Here is an 11,111-nt window from a genome sequence, read left to right on the forward strand (position 1 = left end):
TTCTTAGCTGCCACATCGCACTGTTGACTCATGTTCAACTTGTGGTCTACTTGGACTCCTAGATCCCTTTCACACATAGTTTCATTCATCAAGGTGTCCCCCATAATCCTATATCTGTGCATTTCATTTTTCTGCCCTTAATGCAGTACCTTACATTTCTCCATGTTAATTTTCATTTTGTTAGCTTTGACCCAGCTTTCTAGTCTATTCAGGTCATTTTGAATTTTGATCCTGTCCTTTGGGGTATTAGCTACTCCTCCTAATTTGGTGTCATCTGCAAATTTGATAAGTATGCCCCCAATTCTGTCATCCAAATAATTGTTAAAGATGTTGAATAGCACTGGGCCCAGGAAAGGACCCCACTGGACACAGCACTGGTCACTTCTATCCAGGATGAAAAGGAGTCATTGTTGAGCACCCTTTCGGTTCGGCTGGTCAACCAATTACAATTCCATGTAACCGTTTCCTTGTCTAGCTTGTTTCATGTTTTTGTTTTATATACCATTTAATTTGGTTAATTGCTATTAGTGAATTGCCCAGATTGGCCACCAGATGGCGCTCCAGGATAGAACTTGGTGAGAAGCCCAAGGAGACTGCAGTGCCCTAAGTATCCACAAGAGGGCGGTGTTGTATTAGGAATGTTCTTTATTGATAAAACCGAAGTCTATGGGGACTAATGTGATTTTCCCATTGGCTCCCCATTCCTGAGGGGGCGTGGCCTCCTTCCCTTTACCTGGACCTTCCTCTGCTCCCATTGGCTGCCTATTCCCCCCCCCCCCCCTTGGTTGCCCTGAAAGCGAAAGGACCACCGGAAGGAAGTGGGGGGAATTGCAGCACTGCATCATGGGAAATTTGCAACTGGGGGGTTTGCGGTGTTGAAACTGAGCAGAAGCAGAGCTGCATTCCACACCAGACCAATTCGGAGTGGAATCGGAGTGAGCTTGGAAGTGATTTCTGTGAATTTGCTTGTTACCTATTTCACCAAAATGAGGGGTCACTTTGGAACCACTGCGGAAGCCCCATGGAAGGAGCCCCCATAGAAAGGAATCCTGTGTGATGACACTCACATTTTCGCGTGGATTCACATCGTTTGACCTGCAGTGGCTTCGGATCTGAGCTGCAAAGAGCTGCAAAAACCTCCGTGTGATAAACACAGTCTTTCAGATTTCAGAAAACTCTGTGGTTTGGGGAATAAGAAGCTAATTATCATAATTGTTGTTGAAATCCAATGCCCCAATAATATGGAAGTCACAGTCTGTCAAAGTTTACATGAACTGTGTGAAATGTGGTTTTTGTTTTGCTGTTGTCTGTCCTGAATTTCCCATCTCCACTAAATGACCCCAAGATCAAGCAAGAAGAGAGAAGGAGAAAACTGTGTCTCCTTCCACTTTCTCAACCCCATGCAGAAATGTACGAACCTCTTCCATGGCCATGCTTAGACACAGATTTGCTCCTTAAGAAACACAAGGCTTGTAATCTTTCACAGAAGACATATTATTTGGGAGGCAGTTCAAGAAAAATCCTGCCAGGAAGGTGCCCTCAATTTCTTTTCTAGGCATATAGGCTGGTGGGCTTTTTCATCCACAGTTTTATGGTGGAGGTGGTATGAAGACACACCCAACTAAAGGTGGTGGCAAGTTTGGGTGTGCAACGCCAGTACCCTGGTGAGAACAAACCGTGATACCCAAAAAGATCTGAAACTAGATGTAAAGTTCAAAAAAGGGGGGAAATTTAATTTAAAGGACAAAAATAAAAGGTCTTCTCCTCCCCAGCTCTAAACAAAAGATACTTTACAGTTCAGCTTTCTTCCAGACGACATCTTTCTGGGTCCGATGTAGTTTGTTCTCCTTACTCAATGAAGCTGGTGCAGGGTCTTTCAGCTCCTAAATTCTTCTATTTTCTATGCTAATGGTAACTGATTTGGCTAAGTGGTGTAAGAAATGCCCTTTCCGGCTGTCTGGGCCTGCTTGCCACCAAAAGACAGCTCTCTGCTAGCTCTCAGAGAAACTGCTCCAACTAAAAACCTCTAGCTACAGCACAGCCTGCTGGGAAAGGGCAAACCAAACCTAGAAATGAAGCAGGGGAAACCTACAGCTCCTCCCATAAACTAATACAAAGAACTTTTCTACACTAAAATAATCTATGGCCTGAACCAAAATAAAAGAAAATGCAGGGGGAAGTCCAATCAGTCCTGGCAGGACATCACACTCCCCGCTCAAAATTTCAACGAAATTTTGCAACCTTATGACCTATCTTATCCATTTATACATTAGATCAAAAGTTCTATCTAACACTTAACAGAGTAACTAAGTCTGTCAAAGGGTCTTTGATACTTGACCACTTTGTCTTTGCTTATAGTTCCTATGGTGGCCTTTCAGGGTAGTGTCTAATTACCAAAAGAGCTACATGTCTATCTGCTGATCGTTGAGATGATTTCGATTTGCTGCTCCCAGGTTGGCTACCTTTGCCTTCATCTCCTCCTCCCTCTACAGTGGTTTCCTCTTCACTGGATGAGGTATGGATGCTGTCAACGGAGGCTACCTTTTTGCGGATGATTCTCCTGTGAGATGAAGTGCTCGAGCATGAAGAATGGGTGTACCATGTGCTCTTTACTCCCTGCTCTTCTTTCTGAGAAGTGTGCATGGGATTCTTCCAAATGTCATAGTCTTTGCACAGCTTGCCACATTTGTTGCAACGAGCCTCATCATTCTCAGATTCACCAAGACTGGACATATAAGAGTCAGCGACACAGGGATAGAAAGAGTCATCCAGCTCTGAGCTAACCTCTGGGTTCTCTGTTGATTCCAATCCATTGTCATGGCTGATGCTTAGTTCCTCACAAGGTATTTTATTCATCAGGCTGGACTTCTTGATCTGCGTAGACCACTGGAGAGTCTCATCATTGAGCAGACACAAGCGGACTTTCATCTCAACAGACAAGCTGCTATCCTTATTCACATGCGCTTTCTTCTCTATGTCATCATTGACTAAGGAATGGGCCAACTCTCCAGCTTTAGAGTGCGCACAGTTGTGTGGAAATGGAACGCCATTCTCCAAGGACATTGTTAGGCCATTTGTGGAGGATTTTTCTGATGACCAGGAAAACCTTGTAGACCAATTGCTCAAGGATGATCGTGAGTGCATCGCACTCTTTTTGGTTTCCAGTCTGAAGTTTATTTCTTGGTTTTTGCCATTGTTGTGATCAGGAACATCTAACTCCATCAGGAACTTTGGACTGGTCAGCCAAGTGGAAGACTGTACCTTTTGGGCTGAAGCTCCTCTTGTAGCAATATCAGCTGGATTTAGTTCAGAAGGAACATATTTCCATTGACTTTGTTGAGTACAAGAAAGAATTTTATTTACTCTGTTGGTTATGTACATTTTAAACCTCTTTGTAGTGTTTGTAAGGTATCCTAATACAACCATACTGTCAGTGTATAGTAATACTTTGTGGAATTTTGTTTCTACTTCCACACAAATGGTTTGAAGAAGTTGGGTAGCTAGCAAAGCAGCACACAGCTCTAATCTGGGTATTGTTTGTTTGGGTGCTACCTTTGTTTTGGCCATAATAAATCCTGTATGCGTCTCGGTGTTATTTTTAGCTCTCAGATACGCTACTGCGGCAATTGCTATTTCAGAGGCATCACAAAAAATGTGTAGCTCATAAACGGTATTTGGTCCAGGTTCTACAGGAACATACTGTCTGGGCACAGTAAGGTGTTCAATGTTTTTGATCTGAGACGCCCAGGCCTTCCATGCTAAATCCAGGGCTGGGGGAAGATTTTCATCCCAGTCTTTAACTTGATTTATTATCTCTCTAAAGATGTTTCTGGCCACTATAAGCACTGGTGCTACAATACCCAAGGGGTCATAAACACTATTGATCGAAGAGAGTACTTTTCTCTTTGTAGTCTGAAGTTCAAGTTTGGGAACTCTGATTGAGAGTCTATCAGTGAAGACATTCCACAGAATACCAAGGCTACTCTGTGTACGCTTGTCTTCAAAGATTGTTGTGACATCCTTTTCGACAAGCTCTTCTTTAGGAAAAGTCTCTAAAACTTCTCTGCTATTAGAGACTACTTTATGAAGCTTTATCTTAGCCAAGCTTAGCACAGACTGTACCTCTTTAACAATTCGGCTGGCTTCTTGTGCTGAGTCGAAGGAAATCAGTAAGTCATCTACATAAAAGTTCGTGTTGATTGCACGATAAGCCTCTATACTACACTGATCTTTATATGTCTCTGCAGTCTTTTTTAGACAGTAATTGGCTACCGCTGGGCTGGGAGTATTCCCAAAAACATGTACTCTCATACGGAACTCAGTGATATCTTCCAAGGTTTCCGTGTTCTGGAACCACAGGAACTTTAGGAAGCGGCGATGTTCTGGCTTAACCAAGAAAGCATAGAACATTTTGTGTATGTCTGCTGTCACAGCTATTTTCCTTTCTCTAAACTTTAGAAGTGCTCCTAGTAAACTGTTAAGCAAGTCTGGTCCTTTAAGAAGAACATCATTAAGTGAGATGTTTTGTACCTTTGCACTTGAGTCGAAAACTATTCTCACCTTTTCTGGCTTTTGTGGGTGAGTTACCTTATGGTATGGCAAGAACCAATGCTCTTGGGGTTTACTGCACAAAGGAACTCTTTCAGCATAGTTGCTTGTAAACAGATCTTCAATGAACTGTACAATTTGTTCCTTCAAAGTGGGATCTTTGAGCATTCTATTTCTCAAAGCAAAAAGCCTTTTTTCCGCAAGATGACGGTTGTTAGGCAAAATTGGTCGGTCTTCTCTAAAGGGAAGAGGTGCCATCCAGCTCCCTTTACTATCTTGGACTGTCTCTAAATTCATTATGTCCAGGAACTTTCTTTCCTCACGGGAAAAGGCTATGTCTTCATCTCTTGCTGAAGTTTCAAAAATGGAGCCGTAGTCTGGGATAATACCAAGGCAACACACCTTAATGTGGCTTAAGCAACTTTGTAGTTGTGTGGGTCGTGAATTTGGAAATTGGCTATTTCCTGTAAGATTTAACGCTGCTGGCGGGCTCTTGCTATGGACGCACACAGGTCCAATAACTGTCCATCCAAGTGGCAGTTTTTGTGCTATTGGTGCACCTGGAGGTCCACTTACTTGTTTCAAGACCTGGAACAGCTCTGGGCAATCTGAGCCTATCAGTAGGGAAATTTCAGCATCTTTGTCCAATGCAGGAATTTCTTTTGCTATAGCTTTTAGGTGTGCATGGCTTTCAGCTACAGCCTTGGTTGCTATTTGGTTCTTGTTCCTAGGGATAGAAGAGCACTCTATTAAAGGAGGCAGTTTAATGTACCTTTTGCCATTGCAAGGCGAAATCATGAACTCCGTTGCCACTCTACCCTGCATTTGTTGCTGTCCAGTGCAGGTAGATATGGTATATTCAAGAATCTTGGCTTTGACCGCAAAGGTACTGAAGAACTCTGGTGTGGCCAAGGATGCGTCACTCTGTGAGTCTAGGGCAATATAAAGTCTTTTTCTAAAGTGAGGTTTGTCTTCTGGGAAAACTTCAGCTAGACAAATCGGATGGCATATCCTAATCTGCGTTGAGTCCTGGCATAGCTTTGTACATGCCACAACTGACTCTGCTTCTGAAGTAGGTTTAGCTGCCTTTTCTGAAGCCTCACTTTTAGGACCCTCTGATTTCTTCTTAAGTTTAGGTGACACTGAAGGTGATTTGAAATGGTGCATTGCTGAGCAATGACGCGGGCTACCGCATTCAGCACATTTTACTTCTATTTTGCAGTTTCTAGCAAAGTGAACCTTTGAACCACAGCATCGAAAGCAGACTTTTGCTTTAGCTGCTATCTCCAGCCTTTCGTTATAAGGCCTTTTTGAGAACTCTTTACAATCTGCAAGGCTATGTGGTTTATTATGAATGGGACATGGAATTTCTTTAGTCTCTTGTGTTTTATTCGACTTAAACTGAGTGACCTCAGTGGATTTAACTACAACTGTGGCCTTCCCCATTTCCTTGATAGGAATTTTGTCTTCCTTTACAGTCTTCTCTGAGCGCATGTTTTGGTAAAGGGTTGGGAACCCAGTCTGCGGGTCATTCCTTTCCTTTGCAGCTCTTGTCACAAAGTTCACAAGGTAACTGAAGGGTGGGTAGCATTGCATGTTGAGTTCCTTATAAGAAAACACCTCTCTTCCCCACCTCTCCTGGAGCTGAAAGGGTAGTTTTTGGAGCACCTGTCGCTGTGTGATGTATTGATCTAAACAGGCTAGACCAGGTAACTCTGGATTACATTTCGCAGACTGAAGTTCAACTAAAAGATCACTTAAGTCCCAAAGTTGACGGTAGTCCTTTGACTTGAGGATTGGGAACTTATAAAGCCGATTTAGTAACGATGCTTCTATTTCTGTTGATGCACCATATCGCTCTTCTAATCTATTCCACGCTGTCTGCAACGCCTTAACTGGATCTGACACGTAGGCCACGTAGATTCTCTGGACCTGAAGGGATGAGTTGGGGCCCAACCATGCCATGAGTAAGGTGAGCTCCTCATCTGCTTGCAGTTTCAAATCTCTAATGGCTCTCTGAAAAATTACCTTCCATAAGATAAAGTCTTCAGGAAGGTCTGAGAATTTCTGGACTCCCTTGTCTCTAAGGTCCTTCCTGGGAGTTTTAAGCATGAATGGTGAACAAGACTCCATGAAGGTGGGAATCATCTCTGCAGGCTGGAAGAAGTGTGGACTCCCTTTAGTTGGCAAATCAGCTTGACTGGCAGGCAAGTCCGTAGATTCTCTAGGCCTGTAAGTCTTGGGGGCTTCAGCAGCCGGGGCTTGCTGAAAGGCCACACTAGCATGGCTGGGAATTTGGCTCCCCGCCATGGGCTTCTGGTCTCCAAAGGGTTCATTGAGTGCCATATTTATAGGTAGACAGTCACGATGGATGATCTTTTCTTTGTAGACAGAATTTTCTGTAGGCTGAGGCCATGGAGCGGCAAGCAATTGTGTCTTGCTAGCATCTAAGTTAGGAGGTGACTTGACCACAGGGTCTTGTGGGGAGCTCTCATCCACAAGGAACAAGGTAGATATCCTGTCTCTAGGCTCCTGTGTAGGAAGCAACCTCACATTTTCTTCACTGAGATCATCCTGGAAGCTCTTGGCTAAAATCCTGGCCTTTATGGACAGTTTTGAAGCCTCCTTAGCCTTGAGAAGAAGTTTCTTTTCATTTTGAATAGCAAGTTTTTGCCTTTCCTGTTCTGCTTTGAGGGCAGCTTCTTGCTCTTCTAAATCAACCTCTTGATGAAAAAGGGTCAGTTCTTTACTGGCCATTGCTGCCTCTGCTTCGGCATGCAATATTTCAGCCTTTAATTTCATCCTTTCTATTTTGAATTGTTGGGCTACCATAGACGAACTCCAGCTAGCATGGGAGGAAGAACTGCCACTACCACTTTTACTGGAGCGGGAACTATGCCTGTGGGAAGAAGACCTGCTGGTGTGACAGGTTTTTGAGCTCTTTGTACTTTGAGGCTTCCCTGGGTATATTCCTCTGCTGGACTTAGCACTGCCGGCAGGGGACCTTTCACTCTCATTATTAAGCTCTAAGCTCTGCAGCCGGAACTTGACTGTGTCCAAAACTGCACTATATTCTTTTTCTTTGTCTGCGACTTCTTCCAGGAACTGTTTTAGTCTGGATTCTGCATCGGGATTGTTCATGGTTTGAAGTGTTTGGATCCTTTTATTCACCACTTCTTTCCACTTTAGGAAACTGGATTGCTGGGCAAGCTCTCTTCTTTGCATGTCTTCTGAGTCGCAGACTGCTGACAGCAAGGACATGGCATGTTGCAAACTCTTCCAAGCTTTCAGTTCTTTCACACTTAAGTGACTTTCCTCTTTTAACAGCAGTTCTAAGGCCTTTTCAGTCGGGTGTCTGTCCCTAAGAGAACGAGTGTCATGTGTGTGTCCATGTGCTAGTTCTTCAGAAAGCCTATCCATTCTGGCTGGTCCTAGTTGCCAACGCAACAACTCAGCAAGGATGAAGAGGACAAACGGTGTAGTGCTGATTTTACTTACAGCCTGCTACTGCTCCGCTTTCCTACTGTCACCACTCTTATGCTACTTCAACACAGCCAGACCTGGAGTCGGTTAAAGAGTCTTCTAGCTCCTTTCTTCAGGCTTGCAACGTGAACAAACATAAAACACACATTAATCTCTTCATAAAACTCTATCCATATACTTGAATGGAAAAAGTTCTCTCTAAAATGGCTGCTGATAATGTGCTCAGAACTCTGCAAGAAGAAGTAGAACTAAAATGGCCTCCAACCATGTGCTCAAAACTCTGCAGGAAGAAATAGCTCCAAAATGGCCGCCCACCATGTGCTCAGGACTCTGCAAGAAGAAATGGCTCCAAAATGGCCGCCCACCATGTGCTCTGGACTCTGCAAGAAGAAATGGCTCCAAAATGGCCGCCCACCATGTGCTCTGGACTCTGCAAGAAGAAATGGCTCCAAAATGGCCGCCCACCATGTGCTCTGGACTCTGCAAGAAGAAATGGCTCCAAAATGGCCGCCAACCTTTTCCCCTTTTATAACCACAGAGTCTTCTTCTCCTTCTATGCAAATCTTGGGATCTTGCTTCAATGCAGGGCCTTGCACTTGGACTCTCTTTGACAGGCCGGAAGCGGCAATGGCCGCCAGGATTTCTTACACTATGAAGACACACCCAACTAAAGGTGGTGGCAGGTTTGGGTGTGCAACGCCAGTACCCTGGTGAGAACAAACCGTGATACCCAAAAAGATCTGAAACTAGATGTAAAGTTCAAAAAAGGGGGGAAATTTAATTTAAAGGACAAAAATAAAAGGTCTTCTCCTCCCCAGCTCTAAACAAAAGATACTTTACAGTTCAGCTTTCTTCCAGACGACATCTCTCTGGGTCCGATGTAGTTTGTTCTCCTTACTCAATGAAGCTGGTGCAGGGTCTTTCAGCTCCTAAATTCTTCTATTTTCTATGCTAATGGTAACTGATTTGGCTAAGTGGTGTAAGAAATGCCCTTTCCGGCTGTCTGGGCCTGCTTGCCACCAAAAGACAGCTCTCTGCTAGCTCTCAGAGAAACTGCTCCAACTAAAAACCTCTAGCTACAGCACAGCCTGCTGGGAAAGGGCAAACCAAACCTAGAAATGAAGCAGGGGAAACCTACAGCTCCTCCCATAAACTAATACAAAGAACTTTTCTACACTAAAATAATCTATGGCCTGAACCAACACAAAGGAAAATGCAGGGGGAAATTCAAACAGTCCTGGCAGGACATCACATGACCCAATCCGCTGCGTGCGTTGTTAGGACACGCCTCTTGTAAAGTTGAGCTAATTAAATTCCTCTGATTCGATCCTTCCTAACACTTGCGTCCATTGTTCTGTGTCCTTTGCTTTAGAGCAGCAGAAAGCAAGCTTGCTGCATACTCAGTATCTCTTCAAATACTTGAACAGGGCTGTCATATCCACTCTTAACCTTCTCTTCTCCAAGCTAAACATACCCAGCTCCCTAAGTCATTCCTCAGAGAGCATGGTTTCCAGACGATTCACCATTTTGGTTTCCTTCCTCTGGACATGCTCCAGTTTCTCAACATCTGTTTGAATTGTGGTGCCCAGAACTGGACACAGGATCATTGCAAGTGAGCCCTGACCAAAGCAGAATAGAGTGGAACTATTACTTCCCTTGATCTTGACACTATACTCCTATTGATACAGCCTAGGATCACATTGGCCTTTTTAGCTGTTGCATCACACTGTTGACACATGTTCAACTTGTGCTCTACTACCATTCCTAGTTCCCTTTCACATGTAATTTAATTGTCATAACAACTTCCTGTGGAATCTTGGAATTTCTAGTTTTAGTGAGGCACTATTGTTCTCCACTTTGTAAGGATTCTCAATATCCAATCCTAAACTGCCAATTCTGGAATGTTGTGGGAAGGAGCCATGGAGATTAATGCTTTTTGCCCCTAAATGGTCCTCAGCCCATTCCTGAGCAAGTTTCCTGGCTTTTGTGGCCCCTCTTCCAGCCTTTTGAGGCTCTGGAGAGGCTTCATGGGGAAAAGGCCTCCCTTGGCCCTGCAATGGATCAGAGAGGGCCCAACAGTGGCAAAATGGCCTCCACTTCCACAAAGGGATGCTGTGGGATATTGAGGGGCAAAACATTATACCATATTTTTAGGCAACACAATTTGGGGTTTCCCCTGAGTTCCCCTGGGGTCCAATATGACCACCCCACTTCCCAACAGTAGTTCATCCCTGTCTTAGAGATGCCTCACTAATATCAGAAACCAGGTCCCAGACTCCTTGTTCTGCCTTTCCTAATGCATTAGTTGTATATTGATTGTCTTGCCTTTCTCAAGAAATGAGCCTCAAAGTGTCCCTTTTGTGCATCACACTCTGTGGGTGTGTCTCTGTGATAGAGAGATGGAGGCAATGTGAAAAACAGAAAGGCAGGGAAGAGATGCTGAAGGTCAAATGGTAAAGCAGTGCAGATGGGCAAGAGGCAAGGTTGGAGAGTGAAAGGAGAAAAGGAAGGGGATCAGGCCTCTGGGATCCAGGAGGGGAAGGCAGGAGCAAAGCCAGGATCGCCTAGTTTGAAAAACACACAAAGCATCACAAAAAGTAATTCGTATTGTAGCAATAAGGGTAAACATCAATCCATAAAATGAAATCCTAAACCTGGCAGGTAAAAATTGTCCCAAATAACTTTGAGAAATATAGACTTAAAATAGTAGCTTTGGCACGGTTGCTTAGAAAGTTGTATCTTAATCGAGTATCTCCCAAGCTGAGTTATATAACATTTCAAGCAGAATACAAGCTGCACATGGCGTGTTTATAGTGTTTATAGTGGCAACCCACTCATTAACTTCAAACTTCTAAAATGATTCATATAAAACAGAACAGTCAAATGGATATAGTGCAGAAAACACCGTATACAATCCTATTAATTCCAAAATGGAAGTTGTATAAAAATGTAATAGCCTGACTCTGGGTCATAATTATTTCAAGATATTACATGGGTGTTTCTACATCTGTTCCAAAAAAAAAATCTGCTACAAATAATCGCAGATGCACAATATCTGGCAACTTTAACAGTTACCTGCT

This window comes from Sceloporus occidentalis, unplaced genomic scaffold, assembly GCF_023333645.1.
Source record: "Sceloporus occidentalis isolate IW3139 unplaced genomic scaffold, rSceOcc1.0.p SCAF_281, whole genome shotgun sequence".
Classification (NCBI taxonomy): Eukaryota; Metazoa; Chordata; class Lepidosauria; order Squamata; family Phrynosomatidae; genus Sceloporus; species Sceloporus occidentalis.